The sequence below is a fragment of the Lutra lutra genome, chromosome 2 (assembly GCF_902655055.1).
Source record: "Lutra lutra chromosome 2, mLutLut1.2, whole genome shotgun sequence".
NCBI lineage: Eukaryota > Metazoa > Chordata > Mammalia > Carnivora > Mustelidae > Lutra > Lutra lutra.
The window spans coordinates 30,287,497-30,304,794 of record NC_062279.1 but is presented as its reverse complement, the minus strand read 5'-3'; the positions used below and the strand labels follow the sequence as shown (position 1 = coordinate 30,304,794).

Here is a 17,298-nt window from a genome sequence, read left to right as displayed (position 1 = left end):
TTTGCATTAACAAGGTAGAGAGCCTCCATGGTCTTAAACCACAAGCATCAAGCTATAATTTCAAATTCTCAGGTAATGAGAAAATATATTTATATGTCTAAAGGCAGAGGTTTCCACATACCATTTCTGAAATCATTCTCTGCAGAATGCCACCTCCCAAACCCCTGAATTCAAACCCTGGTCATGCCAATTATTGAAAATTACTTTTCTTTACCTCCACTTCCTCATCTGTGAAATGGAAATAATATCTGTAAAGAAATAATCATGCTGAATTTTCAGGTCTGTTGGAAGAGAAATACATGAGCTCAGCCCACCGTAGGGATTTGAGAAAATCATTTTGTTGCATTTTGCCCTTCTTTATTTATAACGTTTACCACACTCTATCAGCTTTCTAACTTATTCTAGAGAACGTCAACAAAAACCCCAGAAATATCAAAGTATCCCAACATAGATAATCAGTTACAACCATTGCTTTGTTGGCCTTGCTATACTTTCTAAATTCTGAACAGAAAGCTATTTCACTTTCTTCCCAGTTTGCATGTCTTGCTTTTATGAAACAGGGCTTCTTCAGTTACTAGTTTCTAAGGAGAAATAACTGGGAAAGTCCCTAGATCTTATATGCCTAAAGGCTCTGGAATGTTGTGGCTTTTGTTTTTCTTAGCCAGAGGACATGCAAGTATTTAAGTATGAATCAGATGAGCTGGGACTTCCTTATAGTAATAGCAGCAGGCAGGCCTCGGAGAGTCTTTCTTTTGTCAATGTCTGGATAATCAGGGGCGTCAGAGGGTATGTACCCAACGTCTGATCAGAGTACTTGCTCCTCCTCTTCCGGGGAAGTGTCCTCTGGAAAGTCTCACAGCCCCCAGATTGTTTCCTCTAAGATGCCACCGAGTTTTTTAATATTAGAGGTTACTGGGCGGTTTTTGTGATCCCATGCCAGAATCTTTTTAATTTTTTCTATCTTCATTCATTCAACACATATTTTTGAGCACTTTCTCCACACCAGCCACTGAGAAGACTGCTGGAGAAAAAGGTAAAATAAAAAAACAAACTCCAAACCCTAAAAACAAAACCAAGCCACAGTCCTGTATGGTAGGGCACACGAATGAGTTAAGACAGATTTAAGTACTGTACTGAAGTATAGGATAGATTCTATGGGATAAACGCATAAACATTGATAACTGTGCAGGAAAGTGGTCAGGAGAGGAGATTTGAGAATGTTCTGCGGAAGGGCACCTGGGGTGGGGCACAGTTGGTTAAGCATTCAACTCTTGGTTTCGGCTCAGGTTGAGATCTCGTGGGTTGTCATCTCATGGGTTGTGCGATCGAGCCCAGCATGGGGCTCCAAGCTCTCCTCTCCCTCCATCCGACACCCCTATTCTCTCTCTCAGATAAACAACTAAATAACTAAATCTTACAAAAAAAAAAAAATGTTCTGCAGAGCAAGTGGCATTTCAGCAAGGGAAAGGAGGAGCAGAAATCACCAGTGGCAGTGTGCTGACAGAAATGTGATTCCAAGCCGAGGGCTGACATAACTATATCAAGAAGCCTGTGAGCTCGTGTAACTGGAAGCAGCTTAGTATGGGCAGAAGGTACATTTTGCACACAGGAGCGGGAGAAAACCAGGCTGGACACAGAGAGACAAGATCATAAAGCAAAAGGTATTTGAGCGGTGAACTGTACATAGATAGAAGTGTTCTGATGATGTTCCAAGGTAGGTCACTTAAAGCAAACATTCTACATGAAGAAACCGATTTTTCATCAGAGGAAAAAAAATAAGGACAGTTGTACACCTTTGGAAACCTTTTTTTTTTTTAAGATTTTATTTATTTATTTGACAGACAGATCACAAGTAGGTGGAGAGGCAGGCAGAGAGAGAGGAGGAAACAGGCTCCCTGCTGAGCAGAGAGCCTGATGCAGGCCTTGATCCCAGGACCCTGAGATCATGACCTGAGCTGAAGGCAGAGGCTTTAACCCACTGAGCCACCCAGGCTCCCTACCTTTGGAAACTTTTTATCACATGAGTCTTTTATATTTTTTAAAGATTTTGTTTATTTAATTGACAGAGAGCAGGAGAATGCATAAGCAGGGGGAAGAGAAGGGAGCCCTGAGCAGGGAGCTCCCTGAGCAGGGAGCCCGATGAGGGACTCAGTCCCAAAACCATGAGATCATGACCTGAGCTGAAGGCAGACGCTTAACTGACTAAGGCATCCAGGTACCGGTCACATGAGTCTTTTTAATAGTAAGCTCTCCTCATACATTTAAATTATAATACCCTTACTAAAATTTTGTTTATATAAGACTCATTCAGAATCATACCCATTCTGTAAATTCAGAAAAGCTAGTTTATTCTTTCTAATGTCTGACTACTATTCTATCCATTTTTTAATAAAGATTTTATTTATTTATTTGACAGAGAGAGATCACAAGTAGGCAGAGAGGCAGGCAGAGAGAGAGGGGGAAGCAGGCTCCCCGTTGAGCAGAGAGCCTGTTTCGGGGCTTGATCCCAGGATCCTGAGATCATGACCTGAGTCGAAGGCAGAGGCTTAACCCTCTGAGCCATCCAGGCACCCCTATTCTATCCACTTTTTAAATCCAATAAATATTTATTCAAGCGATCCCACTATTCCCAGCACAATGTCAGAAATGTAAGGGTTAAATATCCCGTCCCTGCATTATTTGCAATGGTCCAGAACTGAAAACCAAGTTAATGCCACAGGAGAACAGCTGAATGCATGGGGGTCTACGCAGTGGGACGAATGACATGTGGGCGGTGAAAAGAATGCATTGAGGTTTTGCCAAGTGACTGGGAGAGGTTGTAGAGTGAGAGAAGTAACTTATAAAAAATTATGTATTTTGTTTAATATGATCCCATTTTCAAAAAACAATTTTCCCCATTAAATAGGTGAAACATGAGGTCATGAAAGAAGAAAATAAATGGATATTTTTTATATATTATTAATTTTTAACAAGTCTTAGTGGGACTGACAGACTGACAACTCCAGGAGGAGGAGGGCAGATAAGATCCATGAAAAAAAAAAAAAAAGATGACATGATCTCATTTAATTATATGTGTTGGGTGTGGGTGGGTGGTTCATTAAACAAATACATGAAAGGATAAACACCCAAATTCTAGTCATGATTATTTCAGGCAGGTTCAGGGTAATGGCATGCCAGGTAACCTTTTTTCCTTTAGTTTATTTTAAGCATTGATTTTTGTTTACAATGGGCAAGTATCATTTATATAACAAAAAAGAGGTTTTTTTTTTCCCATGAGAAGTAGGGAGTTCACAGTCTAATGCGCATAACAGACAAATTAGCAAGTGACAGAAAGGCCACATGGCATAGAGGCTAATTACAATATTGTGGAGCCCAGATCCCCTGGGCTGGAATCTTAGCTCTTCTTAGTAGCTCTGAGACCACAGGAAATGTGTTCAACTCTCTATGCCTCAGTGTCCTTATCGGTAAATTGGTCAAAATAATAATACTACCTTCATAGAGTGGTAATGAGGATTAGACAAATTACCACTGAGATTAGTGTCTGGCACATAGTAGAAACTAAACTGGTGTTTGTTACATGGAATGACGATTGTAATATCCTGAGTGCACTGATAAAATCTACAAGGAAGACCGTGGAAAACGATCAGTCACAGAGAAGTGACGGTTCGGATCTGGGGCTGTCAAGCAAGGGGTCGGGAACTTCTCAAAGTGGAATAAATCTAGACCAGTGGCCGGCGTATTCAACATTCTACTCAGAGAGAGAGAGAAAAAAACGGGAAAGGAAGTATCTCAGGGAGATAAAACAAATCAATGCTGAAGATGAATAAGGTGTTGTTGTGTCTATGTGTTGTTGTTTGTTTGTTTTACTGAGGGGGTGGAAGATTGCGAGTTGTGAATGGAATCTAACTGTGCTGGTTGGTCCATTACAGGTTATTATGCCTTTCTTCTCCATCCTTTACTGCATTTTCTTTTTCCTTTTCATCAACCTCCCACCTTATATGTTTCATTCCATTCGACACTGTCATCATTCATTCAATAAGCTGATCTAAGATACCGATTGATGGCATGAACACTTCCTGAAAAATCCAGACACCTGAGTGACTTCCTAAGTCCAGTGTTCAAGGCTAGGTCATCATGATTCCATAAGCACACACCATGTCCTAGTCCATGATGATTACATCTTAATCATACACCGCTTTCCCTATCACTAATTCACTACTCACACTTCCTTCCGTTACCTCAAAAGCTATTCTCATTTTTATGAAAAGATCCCAGGGCATGTGATTTTGAATATACATAAATACCTTTTTTTATACATAAAAACCTTCTTTTTGTAAAGAAATATGATTATGAGTATTACATTATAAAGGGACAAATTATTGGCTATAAGTTGTTTGGAAGGATGATGAACAATGGATAGAAGGTAGACAGAAAAATTTCTCCTAATGGTGAAATGAAAATTGGAATTAGTAGGAACAGAACCTGAAGGGAGAAACTATCTCACGGAGACTTCTATAATGACTATTTTATGTTTTGTTTTTTTTTTAATGCCACAAAAATGCAAAAGAAACTGTTGTGCAGTGCTCATCTGCCTGAAAAGAAGGACTAACAGAAACTATAAAACTAGAAGAATAAAAACCTTTTTCCTCAATGGACATAAAAGTGCAGAAAATCTGCCTGGAAATTTAGATGGTGGGGGAGAAGTGGTATACACAGAGGGAATAAATTTCATGGGTAATCAGATATAAAAATACCCTGATTTTAGCAACCGCACAATACAATACTGAAAATAATGCTGATTGTCATAGTGGGTGCCATGTTACATGGCTCAGATCTAGCCCAAAGAGGCCCTCATTTTCCAAACTGCTTGAAATGTTGCCTGATGACAAATCATAGCTGATTCCCTCCCCAGGAACTGCTGGAAAGGGTTCTCTTGCCACACCTTTTCCTGGAGGACGGCCTCAATGATCTGACAAAGGGACATACAAATGTCTAAAGACTGACTCCTGTGTAGTTCAGGACAACTCCAAAGTCCATCCCAGCTCTGGAGCTGGTAGGAACAGCGAGGACTTTGTTGCCAAGGAATCATTTCCCTCTGCCACCTTCACTTCCTCACAGGTGTTCCTGGAGCACCCCAATAAAGTCACTCACCTCAGATCTCTCTCCCTCAGAGTCTGTCCACAAAAGAACTTGACCCAAGGCAACTGTCTAGATCCTATCATCATTTATTTGTGAAAACTCAAGTCTCTGAAAGGTTAAGTGATTTGTCCAAGGTCATGGACAAATGCTAACTAATGGGTTTGAGAACAGAATTTTCACTCTTGATTCAGGGAAGGGCTCTGTCCACCTAGAATATTGACCCTGACAGCAAAGACCTCGGGAACAATCCCTAAAGGCTTCAGCATTGTTCTATGCTACACATTTTATTTCCATACAGTTCTAAATCAAACCTGAAATATTTGTCCTTAATACTACCTACCTGAGAGTTTTGTTTTGTTTTTTATTTTTGTTTCCTTTTAACTGGAATGGTGAAAGATGGAGGAGTTCATCTAAGCAGGACTACATTCTAAGATGAAATTCCCAGGAGGGATGGCTTGCCAATCTCATAAACCAGAACGGAGCGCCATCTCAGTCTAGAGCTGTTTTCTCTCTTAACACACCTGTCAATGACTCATTTATCAACTGACTTGTTTTCCATTTTTTGAATGTCTTTTTGAGCACAGTGGTCACTAATTTCAACATATTTTCGGAAATGTTTTTAAACTTTTTTCCCCCACTTTTCTACATGGATGCGAATATATAGCTAGACCAGAAATATTATCTAGATAGAACACATATTTTGGAATCTTGTTATCCCTTGAGGTTTGAGTTTTATTATGAAATCATTTTGATATTGTGGTTGATGAGCCCAAGAATAATTGGTGATCATCTGTAGGTTTCAAGGGTTTCTTCCAAGTAAGAAGTTTCTTCTGCTACCTCACAGGAAAGCACTGGTTCCACACACATATTCAACCTTCCTCAGAGGTCAGCTAGAGAAAGGGAATCCAAAGCCAAACAACAAAGAAGAATTCATAATTCCGAGATGATTAACTAGGCTTTTCCCATTGCTTGGACCTTTACTGTGTTCAGAGCACCATGTAAATCCATGCTTGACTCTCCTCCAGAACCCAACACAGTACACACTTCAGCAACCTTGTTGGGTTGCTCTAAAATACCAGTCTTTTTTTGGACATCCAGCTGTTGTGATGGTCCTGCTTTTGCTGTCCATTCTCCCCAGAGATGAGGGTTTTTTTTGTTGTTGTTGTTTTGTTTTTTTTTTAACAAAATGAATTTAAAATGAAACAACCTGACATAATTTTAAATGACCTGGCTTGGTACCCCACAGACATTTGGAACTATAAAAACTAAAGTAGTTTGGACCTCAGTGTGGCCAGTTTTCTTTTCCCAGAAAATGAAATCACTTTAAAATTAGGGCATCAAACCAAGTACTTTATTTACTACGCTACATATTATTATTTTTAAATATACGACAAGATGTAACAGATTTGAACTACATTATCCTCCCCAAGGGATTCATGAGGCCAGCCTACTGATTCCGAGTGGCATTCTAATCAAAATAAATGCCTTTCCTGGGGCGCCTGGGTGGCTCAGTGTGTTAAAGCCTCTGCCTTCGGCTCAGGTCATGATCCCAGGCTTCTGGGATCGAGTCCCGCATCGGGCTCTCTGCTCCTCGGGGAGCCTGCTTCCTCCTCTCTCTCTCTGCCTGCCTCTCTGCCTACTTGCGATCTCTTTCTGTCAAATAAACAAGTAAAATCTTTAAAAAATAAAAAAATAAAAAAAATAAAAGAGCTTTAGTTTAAAAAAAAAATAAATAAAAATAAATGCCTTTCCAAAGCATTTGCAGGGACACAAGTAACCACTGCCACCACTCAACGCTCTTTAAAAATATTGAGCCACAGACTTTCACAAATCTCTGTGAGGTAAACTGGGTGGCCAATATTATCCTCACTCTACTGAAGGGGACAACCATGTTCTCAGAAGATGTTGTCTCAATTTGGGACATTCTATCTTTATGCGATAGTCCTTTCTGCTAACTTCTTCAAGAACGTCTAAGCATTCGTTTCATTCTTTTTACATTAGAGATTTGAAGAGAGGTAACTGGTTCCAAAAATCCTACATATTTCGCCCTCAGTTCAGTTTTCTCATCATGAGAGTGTTGATGAGTTCTTTTTTTTTTTTCTTCCAAATTCCAGGAACAATGGAAATCGTGCTTACAGCATTATTGGCAAATACTCAGCCGGCTTCTTTCTGCTTCCCATCAATGACAAGGAGCTCATCACCTCCTAAGGCTACTTGCCCCATTTCTACGATGTTTAACACTTAGAAAGGGTCTCGGTATGGTGACCTGAAATCTGTCTTTCAGATTTATTTCACCCGTTACACCATCTAGAAAAACAGAAACCAACGAAGCTCTTGACATGTTTGCAAGCATTCGAAGGCAGGTCTCTACTTCTCTATCCAAGTCAAACTTCTTCAGAAGATCCATCTATAATTTACATGGATAGTTTCCAGCCTCTCAGTGACCTACTTATCCCTTCTGACTGGGATACTGAGGGTCAGGCTTGCCTCCAAACTACGTTATCCAACACCGAAGCCAGTCTTTATGATGCAGTTGAGGCAGAAAGGGCACAGAGAGACTATCGCTTGCCCTGGCAGAAATGCACCAAGACCTGAACTGTTAAAGCCATGGGACTGATTTTTTTTTTTCTTTGCTGCCCTTAAAAGAACAAAACAACAACCAAGAAAACCATGTTCAGTTACAGAAGTCAGATATTTCTGCTCCCCTGTCGCTATAGCATCTGGGCATAACTATGCCATACAAGTTAATATTGTTAGCATCTGGGAGAAAACTTGGATCACAGCCTTGTTTCTCCTGGGTTACATCATTGTTCTTCCTCTCTGGCCTGACTCAGGTTCAAAGGAGCAGGAACCGGGAGGAACCCTTTGTCTTTAATCTCTGTGCCAACACTGCACTGCTCTCGGGAGCCCAGTCCTCTGGAATAGGACAGGCAGTCAGGGACGTTTTGGTCCGGTGCATAGCTGGAGGACTTCTATGTGACTCATTATTTTATTCCACTGACTAGCAGAATGCCCAAGACCTCTTTATGAGGCTCTATCTATTGAAAACAAAATCTCAGCACATTTTAGGGCTGTTGAGATTTCAAGGATTTGTCTCATCGCAGAGTTGTCTTGCAATCAATGATATTGCTTGAACATGATTTTTTTTTTACATTTTAAGTGATCTTATTTATTTATAGATTGTTTTGTGATGCGAAGATAAAACGGTTCCAAGATACGACCTTACCACCTATCCCTGCAGAACTTTAAGAGTATAATCTGGATTTTAACCCTGTTCCTAACACACTTTTTCAAACCCAATTTTAGGACTCACTGGCCCGACTTGCTATAGGAAAACGTAGAGGTCAGTGCAAGCAGTCCCTCACTGTTTTATGTAAAAATCTCTGATGTCTGAAGGGTAGAGAAGACACCGGTTGGACAAAATCAGGCCAGGACTTAAGACAGACCTAAGGATGAATTATGTACACGTGACCAGAGTGTGCGCTGCCACACTGCAAAATAGGGACACGGCACAGTCTTCAGCTACCAGTGATGTCCTGTGGGAATAGACGCTCTGAATAGAGTATGTACTGAGTAATAGTTAAGATCTTAGAGGTGAAAGAAACATTTGATGTCACCTAATTTAGCTCCCTTATTTATTGTTTTTTAAGAAAGAGTCCTTTGTATTGGGGCCCAGTGAAATTGAATAATTTATTCAAAGTGATACAGATAGGTGACGTTGGTTCTAGGCTCTCCTCCAGTCTGCTGGCACCTCTACTGTCCCTCTCTTTCCTTTAACAGCTGCTGCTAATGATAACTTTCTGTACCTAACCCTTGCAAAGTGCTCAGAACTTTGTGGTAAAGGTTCCATCTTGCCTGGCTCCCTAGAAGATGATTAAAATCCTTAATATGCCTTTTTACGTCTTGAATTCCATTTTTGGTGGAATCAAAGTGGTCTATGGCTCCTTATAACACAACATGACAAATAATAATGAGGATTGATGTCATGATGATGACGACAAAATAATACTTAAGAAGCATTTAGAACAATGTTTGGCTCCAATGCAGTCAATTAATATTAAGTATTATAATCTAATTTAAACATTAAAATGACCTTCTGAAATCCATCATAGTATTATTCCCTACTTTACAGTTGCTTTTAGTGAGGCACAGAGATTTATATACCTTTCTCAAGGGCTTACAGCTCATAAGAGGCAGCTCTGTCACTGAACAGAGGGGCTACATTCTTAGCTGCTCTATTAACACTACCAAAAACATGATAATAGTCTGAAGATTTTAATAAATCATGACAAGGAAGGAATGAAAGCCGTTGGGAGCCCTTCTGAAACTGCTGAGAAGTATTTACGGATAATTTTTCAGATTTTTTATTTGCCTTTTTCTGGCTTATTTAATTGCAATGCAGAATCCCCAGAGTGAATCATATTTATTCTGCAACCACAGATATCAAAGTATCCTCCCATCAAAGTTCGGTGCTGGGAAGAAATGTTTGCTTCCCAGAATCCCAGCTCCGCATCTCGGCTTGTTTCAAAGATGCCTTCCCCATTACTGAGAAGCCTCCACCCATTCCCTCCGCCACACACCTACAACCCAACTCAGACAATCCAAGGCAGAAAAGCTGGATTCCCGGTACTCAGAAGCAAGCCCAAGCAAGACACCTTTCCACTCAACACTTAAAATTCTCTAACAAGCAAGATGGTTTCAAGGGATATAGGAAGCAGATCCCCAACCAGCGACTTGCCTCCTGCACCATTTGGATTCCCCCTGCTTACGGGGCGGAAGTCTGTTCTCTGCAGGTAAGGACCCTCAGAGACGAGGCAATGTGCCTTCCCAGCCACACATGACAGAGGGGTGAAGACCACTCAACACCGAGTATGCCGGGCCTTGCAAGTTCGGTGGACCTGAAGGTCCCAGAGCCTGTCTGAGTTTCTAGGTTGGAAATTTCATTAGAGAGCTTGGACAAAAACCTCCTGAAGATGGCTGTTTCAGCGTACTCATCCTGTCATTTCCAGTCCCTTAGCAGGTTTGCCTTTTGATTAGCTCTCCCCTTACATCATGGCTGGGAGAGGCAGATGTAGAAGGTGAGTGGTAAGGACCGGTCAGACAAACACTTTGAGAACTGGCAGCAACTGCAGCTGTGACAACATCCTTTGAAGGTGGGCTTCGTTCCTGATCCCACACAGGACTTCTCAGAGCCTGGCTGCCTTTGGAGGGATCTCTGTAAGAGCTCTTGACTACCAACCATTTGCTCGTGTAGCCCTGACAGCAACCTTAGGCTCCTTGGAATGAGCCCCGATCTGGAACCTCTCCTATAGAGATAAACCCAAAATTCTAGATTTGAGAGCCCAGAGGCTAAGGAGAAAAGAGGAAATGAATCAAATTCCAACAATTTAGTTTAAAAAAAAAAATGGCTTGCATGTCCTCAAGACAGAGGCAAAGGAATAATCTGCACATTGATAACCTATGACTCAGCCTTTTATCACTCAGAGCTCACCATTCTCAAATCCCTGTGGATTGGATGCTGCTTTTGTTCCAAAGGAATGGCCTCCCAGGGAGGTGGCTTCTGGAAGAGATGGGTGGGTAGCCCTGTTTCTGCACTGTTGCATGCTAGGGCTGCCTTTTCATGACTCTTATTTTCCACCCCATAGGTTCTAAATTCATCTCTTTTCTTTAGTTTTTTTTTTTTTTTTTTCCAAAAGAAGCAAAGGGAAGCCCTTTGAGACTCATGTTGGTATCAACAGGAAACCTGGGGGGTGGGGGAGAGAAGGAAAATCAAAGAGGGAACCAAAATACACAGGACTAAGAATAGGAATTTCAAGTACATAGCTTTTGGAAAGTTAGTTGGATTGGAGGGAAGGTGGGGTTCAGGGTAGGGTGTGGAGTAGAATGGGTGAGGGAAGGGAGGAGGGACCCTCTGCTTGGAATCAGAGGTGACCTCATACACATTTTTATGTGGCTTTTTAAGAAGCGTTTGGCGAAACCCAACACATCTCATAATTGCCTTACTCTCGTGAAAGGTTATTAAGGAAAATGACTGTACCGAAGGGTAGTAGGGGTTTGGGATGGCACTCATTCTCAGGTCTCTCATCTCTAGGCTTTAGTCCTGCCTGGATGCAGAGGTGGTGCCCAAAACCAGCAGTGCCTTTGGTGTCTAAGAATAGTACACATTCCTGCAAAGTACTTAATCTACTTTTGCTATGTATGTATAAGAAAATAGTAAGAACTGGTCCTATAGAGCAAAATATCTGTTATGTAAGAAAAACATACTCAGAAGGTAACAAATGAGGCTCCATTTCACTACGTGCTCAGTCTCCTATAACCAAAAAGTGGCTATAACTAAAGGATATTCTTTCTTTCCCGAGCTGCTCTAGAGTCATGTTCAACAACAACCACAAAGGCCTTGAGTGAGCCAGCAGCAGATGTGATGCCCAGGATTCCACTGGAGAAGACAGAGGCATCACATCTCTCATGCCTAAAGCTAATTATTCATAGCATCTAACTTTAGGAGTAAGTCCTAAAACGATATATGAAATGAGTGGGTGAAGGAAAAGGTGACTACTTAACAACTTTTTTCTTACAGTTGCTCTATCTTAATACATTTACAAATTATAATTTGTGACCTATTCATGTCCACGATTAGATTTTAAAAACAGATGGATAAGCATATACTTAAATGAGTAGTATCCCGATTTAGTACCAACAAAATGATACAGTGTATGTTACATTTTTAAAGCTTATTATTTTATAATAATGTGCATATTATATTCCAAAAACCTCTACAAAGAAAGGAACTATTTTCAGTCTTATTTTAAACCTGCTCATGGTTGAGATATGCAATCACTAATTAAGCTAAGGATTAAGGAAGATCTTTGGGCACCTGGACCATCGTTCCAGTCATGACAGCATCTTCCTTCCACATGTGATAAAATGTCTCAGAGAGTGAGCCCTAACTAATATAAATTGGAAAAAAATCAAACAAGCAGAAAGTAACAGTTAGAACCAAACTCAATACCTCCATCAAGAAATCCATGATTTTAAAAGGTACATCAAAAGCAAAGGTACTTAGTGGTAGAAGAAGATTTAAATATGGATTTATTTGTGAAGGTTTTAAACATCGTATTTACTATATTTAGCATCCTCAATGATTACTCAGTTTGTAAAGTGCTTTGAGGTTATGAGATCACTAGTGAAGCTATTGGTTTCATTTAAAATAAATTCAACTAAATATTTCTCTCTTCACAGTGTTTCCAGCCCATGGAAATCATTATCAGAGGATGTGGTAGAGAAGGAAAAAGAAACAAAACCAAAAAACAAAATAGCATTGCTGTCAGATTTTTTCACTCATGGTCAACATGACCCTAACGTTTGCAACCTTACCAGGATAAAAAGATGGCGCTCAAGAACCATGAGCTTCAACGAATTTGGTAGAAGGGCGCAGAAAGGGTTGACATATCTTCCATCTTCTAATGTGGAACTACTTTTGATTTCACAGAAGTATCATTATCAGTAAGCTATAAAATCATATTGCCACATTTTAGGGAAAAGATAAGTCATAGTAAGGCTTTCCTTCCTATTATCTTGGTGATTTAGGAGGTAATTTTGAAATTGACTAGTAGACTGAGCTCAGCCAGTCAAGGTCTTATGTAGCAATCAACTACTTGCCAATAGAGCTTATCGGTGTTGTATTTTTCATGTATCATCAAGTATCAGGATGCTTCCATCATCTGGTAACTCAGCACATTCCTAAGAAGAATCAGATTCCCAAGAAGCAGTAGTATATGAATGATTCTTCCCCTACCACCACTACAAAAAATAATAATAATAATTAAAAAAAAAATAAAGATGACCCAAACTTTTAGGAAGGGAACTACTTTCCTCAGAGAACTTTGGCAGTACAACACCAATCCATTCTGCCTTTAAAGTTGATGCTGTCGATAGACACTATCAGAATCAACTCATCAGATTACCCAAGAAATTAAAAACAAGACTCTACACGTGTGCTGGAGATATGTAATGATGATGTGCCTTTTGAGGTCTTGATGAGCAATCTATTTTTGCACAAACATATCCAGGGGCTAACTAGCTTCCTAACAAGAAACTGAAAGGCTAGGTCTAGAAACATTTTCTGAAGACAATAAAAGTTAATAATTATGAATAAGATAATGCCAGAATTCTTTCTGCCCATGGAAGGAAGAGGCAAAGATCCATGGAGTAGCTACAACCTGCCAATCATTTGCCAGTTTCATTCAATTATATATTTAATTTCAAAATTACAACAATAACATGAGATGGACATATATATATACACACACATATATATATGTGTGTGTGTGTATATATATGTATTTTTTATAAATGAAGAAAACAGGATTTAACAATTTCAACGAACTTGCTCACAATCACATAGCTCTTAAGTAGCAAAGCCAGGGTTAGGCCAGGTGTGTCTGGCCCCAAAATCTTAGATTCTTTCACACATACCATCCCCTCTCCTCGGTCTGTGAGTGGGTATGATATTCTATAACTGACATGAACACTGGTGGGTAATCTGTGGGAGGATATTATTATATATTAATATTATATTCATATGTATATGCATAATGTGCCTTTTATATACAGAAAACCTCTATAAATCAAAGGGTATAATAAAAATAAAATAGGGATAATGTCAAAATTAGTCCTAATTTTCTTCATTTTTCTATTGGGGATATATGATTTATAAACTCCTCCTTAAGCCTATTAGCCTATGTTCTTTCTTGGCATAATTTCCTTATGCTTTTTTTACCCACTAAATAAACTGTTACTCCCTTTAATTAAAAAAATAATAATAAAAAAATCTCTGAGCTTCCTGGGAGTCTCCTGGAGTGATCAAAGAGTGAACCAGATCATTCTCTCCATCAACTTTTTCAAAATTTTATTGGCATCAATTACCTTCTTGTTTAGCTCCCTCAGGCTGGTGAGGCTCAGGTTTAGAGTGTTTTAAACACCTAGAAGATCATCTATCTGGCCCGGTCCTTGGGGGTTTGCTGCTCTCAACCTTCTCCCGCTTGTAGACAGGCAGCTCTCAGGGCCCCTCTGAGGCTCCTGGGCTCGCTCCTTCCTGCAACTCAAGACAGGCTTCCAAGTTTAGCTTTACCGTGCAAACTTCAGGGGGCTGTCCTCGTACCCCAAATCATCTAGGAAAGGCAGACTAGAATTTGAAATCTACACTTTCACGACATGACCCCAGGTATGATGTTCCTATTCCCATCAGTGTCCCTGAAAACAGCTGCCCAGACTTTATAAGTGATGGGGCTGCCTCCGTCTGTCTTTCCCTTTAACCACACTAAGGGATGTGTGTTAAGAGAAGTGCATGGATGCCCTAAAGAGACTCTCAGAGTCCCCATCCCAGCTGTCAGGTAACCTGGACGGTGTTCCTCAGGTTCTCAGGCTTGATAGACACATGCAAGAGACTTCTCTGGGCCATTGAACTTTTCACCTTCCATCAGCAGCCTCGGCTCCCCTTTCGTTCATCACGCCGTCACTCACAGCGGGGCCTCCTGGGAAGCAGGTGTTACACAACCCCATGAATCTGGCCAAAGCTCTCTACTCTGACTCAGCTGAACGTTACTCCACTGTTCACACGACGGAGCAAAATCAGGAACTAAGAAAGGAGCTTACAGGTGGGAAAAGTGGGCTAAATAGAAATTTGATGGATGGACTAGGGGGAATGTGTAGCACACAGTAAACAGAACTGCAAACAGATATTTAACATCTCAGTTAACCAATCACGAAACTGGGCAGCCTTTCTTTGAGCAAACAGACGCCTGATATATTTTCTTTTCTTTTTTTAAAGATTTTGTTTATTTATTTGACAGACAGAGATCACAAGTAGGCTGAGAGGCAGGCAGAGAGAGAGGAGGAAGCAGGCTCCCTGCTGAGCAGAGAGCCCGATGCAGGACTAGATTCCAGGACCCTGGGATCATGACCTGAGCCGAAGGCAGAAGCTTAACCCACTGAGCCACCCAGGCACCCCAAATATTTTATTTATTTATTTGATAGAGAGAGACGCAGCGAGAGAGGGAACACAAGCAGGGGGAATGGGAGAGGGAGAAGCAGGCTTCCCACGAACAGGGAGCCCGATGTGGGACTCGATCCCAGGACCCCGGGATCATGACCGGAGCCAAAGGCAGACGCTTAACAACTGAGCCACCCGGGCTTCTCTGCCTGATATATCTTCAAGAGCTGTTTTGGTAGGTACGTGTGAGATAATGTGTATGAACCGCTTGGAGGCTATAGTGATCTATGATTATGGTCTGAGAGTATGATTATGGATTCTCAGCATTTGAGACACTGACCCTCACAGCAGGCCAGCGAAATAGGGAACTTTCGCTCCCTGGGGTGAGGACACTGGGTGTTAGTCCTGACCTTCCTTACCACTAACAAGAGGGAAGTTTTCTCAAGTCTCTTCCCCTCTGGGTGCCAACATCTCTTTATGTCCAAACATTAATATGGCGCCTCAGGGCCCTAGGGGGCCTCCCGGCTCTGAAATGCGTGATACTAAAACAGCATGGCATAGCCTTGTCAAGATAGATTTCAAATCTATAATGGTAGAATTTGTCATCCAGTACACGGCATATTCAAAGAGGAAGAGCCAACGGTAATAAAAGGATAGTAATCACATCACCGTTTACCAGAAGGCTTCGCAAACTGTAGGCTCCCCCATGCCTAACTGCTCCCCTTCTGCTTTCAGAAAGATAAAGTCTCAGTTACCTTGTAATATCTGAAAGCTTGCCACCCCCTTGCTTTCTGCCAGATACTTCAAAATAGTATTTTAGGGGGTGCCTGGCTGGCTCAGTGGGTTAAGCCTCTGTCTTCGGTTCAGGTCATGATCCCAGCGTCCTGGGATCGAGTCCTGGGATCGAGCCCTGAATCCAGCTCTCTGCTCAGCAGGGAGCCTTCTCCAACCCCCCCCTTCTCTCTCTCTGCCTGTCCCTCTGCCTACTTGTGGTCTCTCTCTGTCAAATAAATAAATAAAATATTTAAATTAAAAAAATAGTATTTTAGGAGAGTTTTAGCAGAAATGGATCATGTCCCACGTTCTCTCAGGACTTCCTGGGTTACCTATGCCCTTTGGCATGGCCTTTGTATGTATGTACCTTTTCCCCTCTTCCCAGTCCTTTGGGGCAAGAACAAGTGGCCCGAAGATGGAGGGCAGCCCTGAGTCCCGGCCTTACCCAGAAATTTCGCATTCTTCTCAATTCTGTTGGCACAGCACCCTCTGCTGCTTCAGGGGAAAATAAAGCTGAGCAATGGCTAAACGCTGGAACTGCAGCGAGAGATGTCACTTCGCCCGGATACACAGCAACATGTTGTGATTTCCTTCACTGATCACCTCCCCAGCATTCCTTACAGAAGAGCATAGTTACGGCAGGGACAGAGTTTCTCCTTTTCATCTTCGTGTTTGTTCTGTTTTGTCTGCATTATCCTGCTATGTTCTGTCACCTCAAGCTAAGAGTTCTGGTGATTTCTAGGTCGCAAACCAAAACAATCTTAGAAATAACTGGATGATAAGAATAAACACGTCTGCATTAAGTTTCAATCAAGGAGGGGAGGTTACAGCTCTCTGGGTGCAAAGCGTCTGATATATTTAACAGAAAACTTCGCAGACCATAAGAAAATGCTTCTTCCTTGGCTTTATTTAAATTATACCTATGTTCTGATTGTGATCCCAAAAGAAAGGAACGGATTTATTATTATTATTTTTTTAATGTAGATCTCTGTCTCTTCACATGCACTTTCTCCTGAGTGTCTTGTTTTCCAGAGCCAGTAAGTCTTTAAAAATCAAATCAGAACCCTGGGAAATGTAATTTATTTCCTATGGCCTCTTAAGCAGGGATGCTTTAAAAGCAAGATGTTCCTTCTTCCACTCTGGGTCTTTCTAGCCCTCCCCCCCCCACTGAGAAAACACATTTATAGTACTCTGGACAGGAAAGACTCCTAATCAGTCCCAGAAAAATCTGCTAAACAGTGGAGAGAAAAAAATCTATGGATAATATTTAAAAAATAATATCTAGTCTAGTGCTTTATTTCAGACAAAGTTTACTACTTTGGATGAACAATATATGATTTCTGTAACCCACGCCAGAGGCCTGCTTTGTACAAACCTTACCGCTCCATTTGTTC

At 41.0% G+C, this 17,298-nt stretch overlaps 1 long non-coding RNA gene across 1 annotated transcript; it reads left to right on the top strand.

The window, feature by feature from the left end:
* The first annotated feature begins 8,631 nt into the window (after window positions 1-8,631).
* On the top strand, window positions 8,632-13,626 carry LOC125092597 (uncharacterized). Its single transcript, XR_007125020.1, has 3 exons — window positions 8,632-9,932; window positions 11,499-11,643; window positions 12,379-13,626. It is a non-coding gene; the product is annotated as an uncharacterized LOC125092597 (long non-coding RNA).
* Window positions 13,627-17,298: the final 3,672 nt, after the last annotated feature.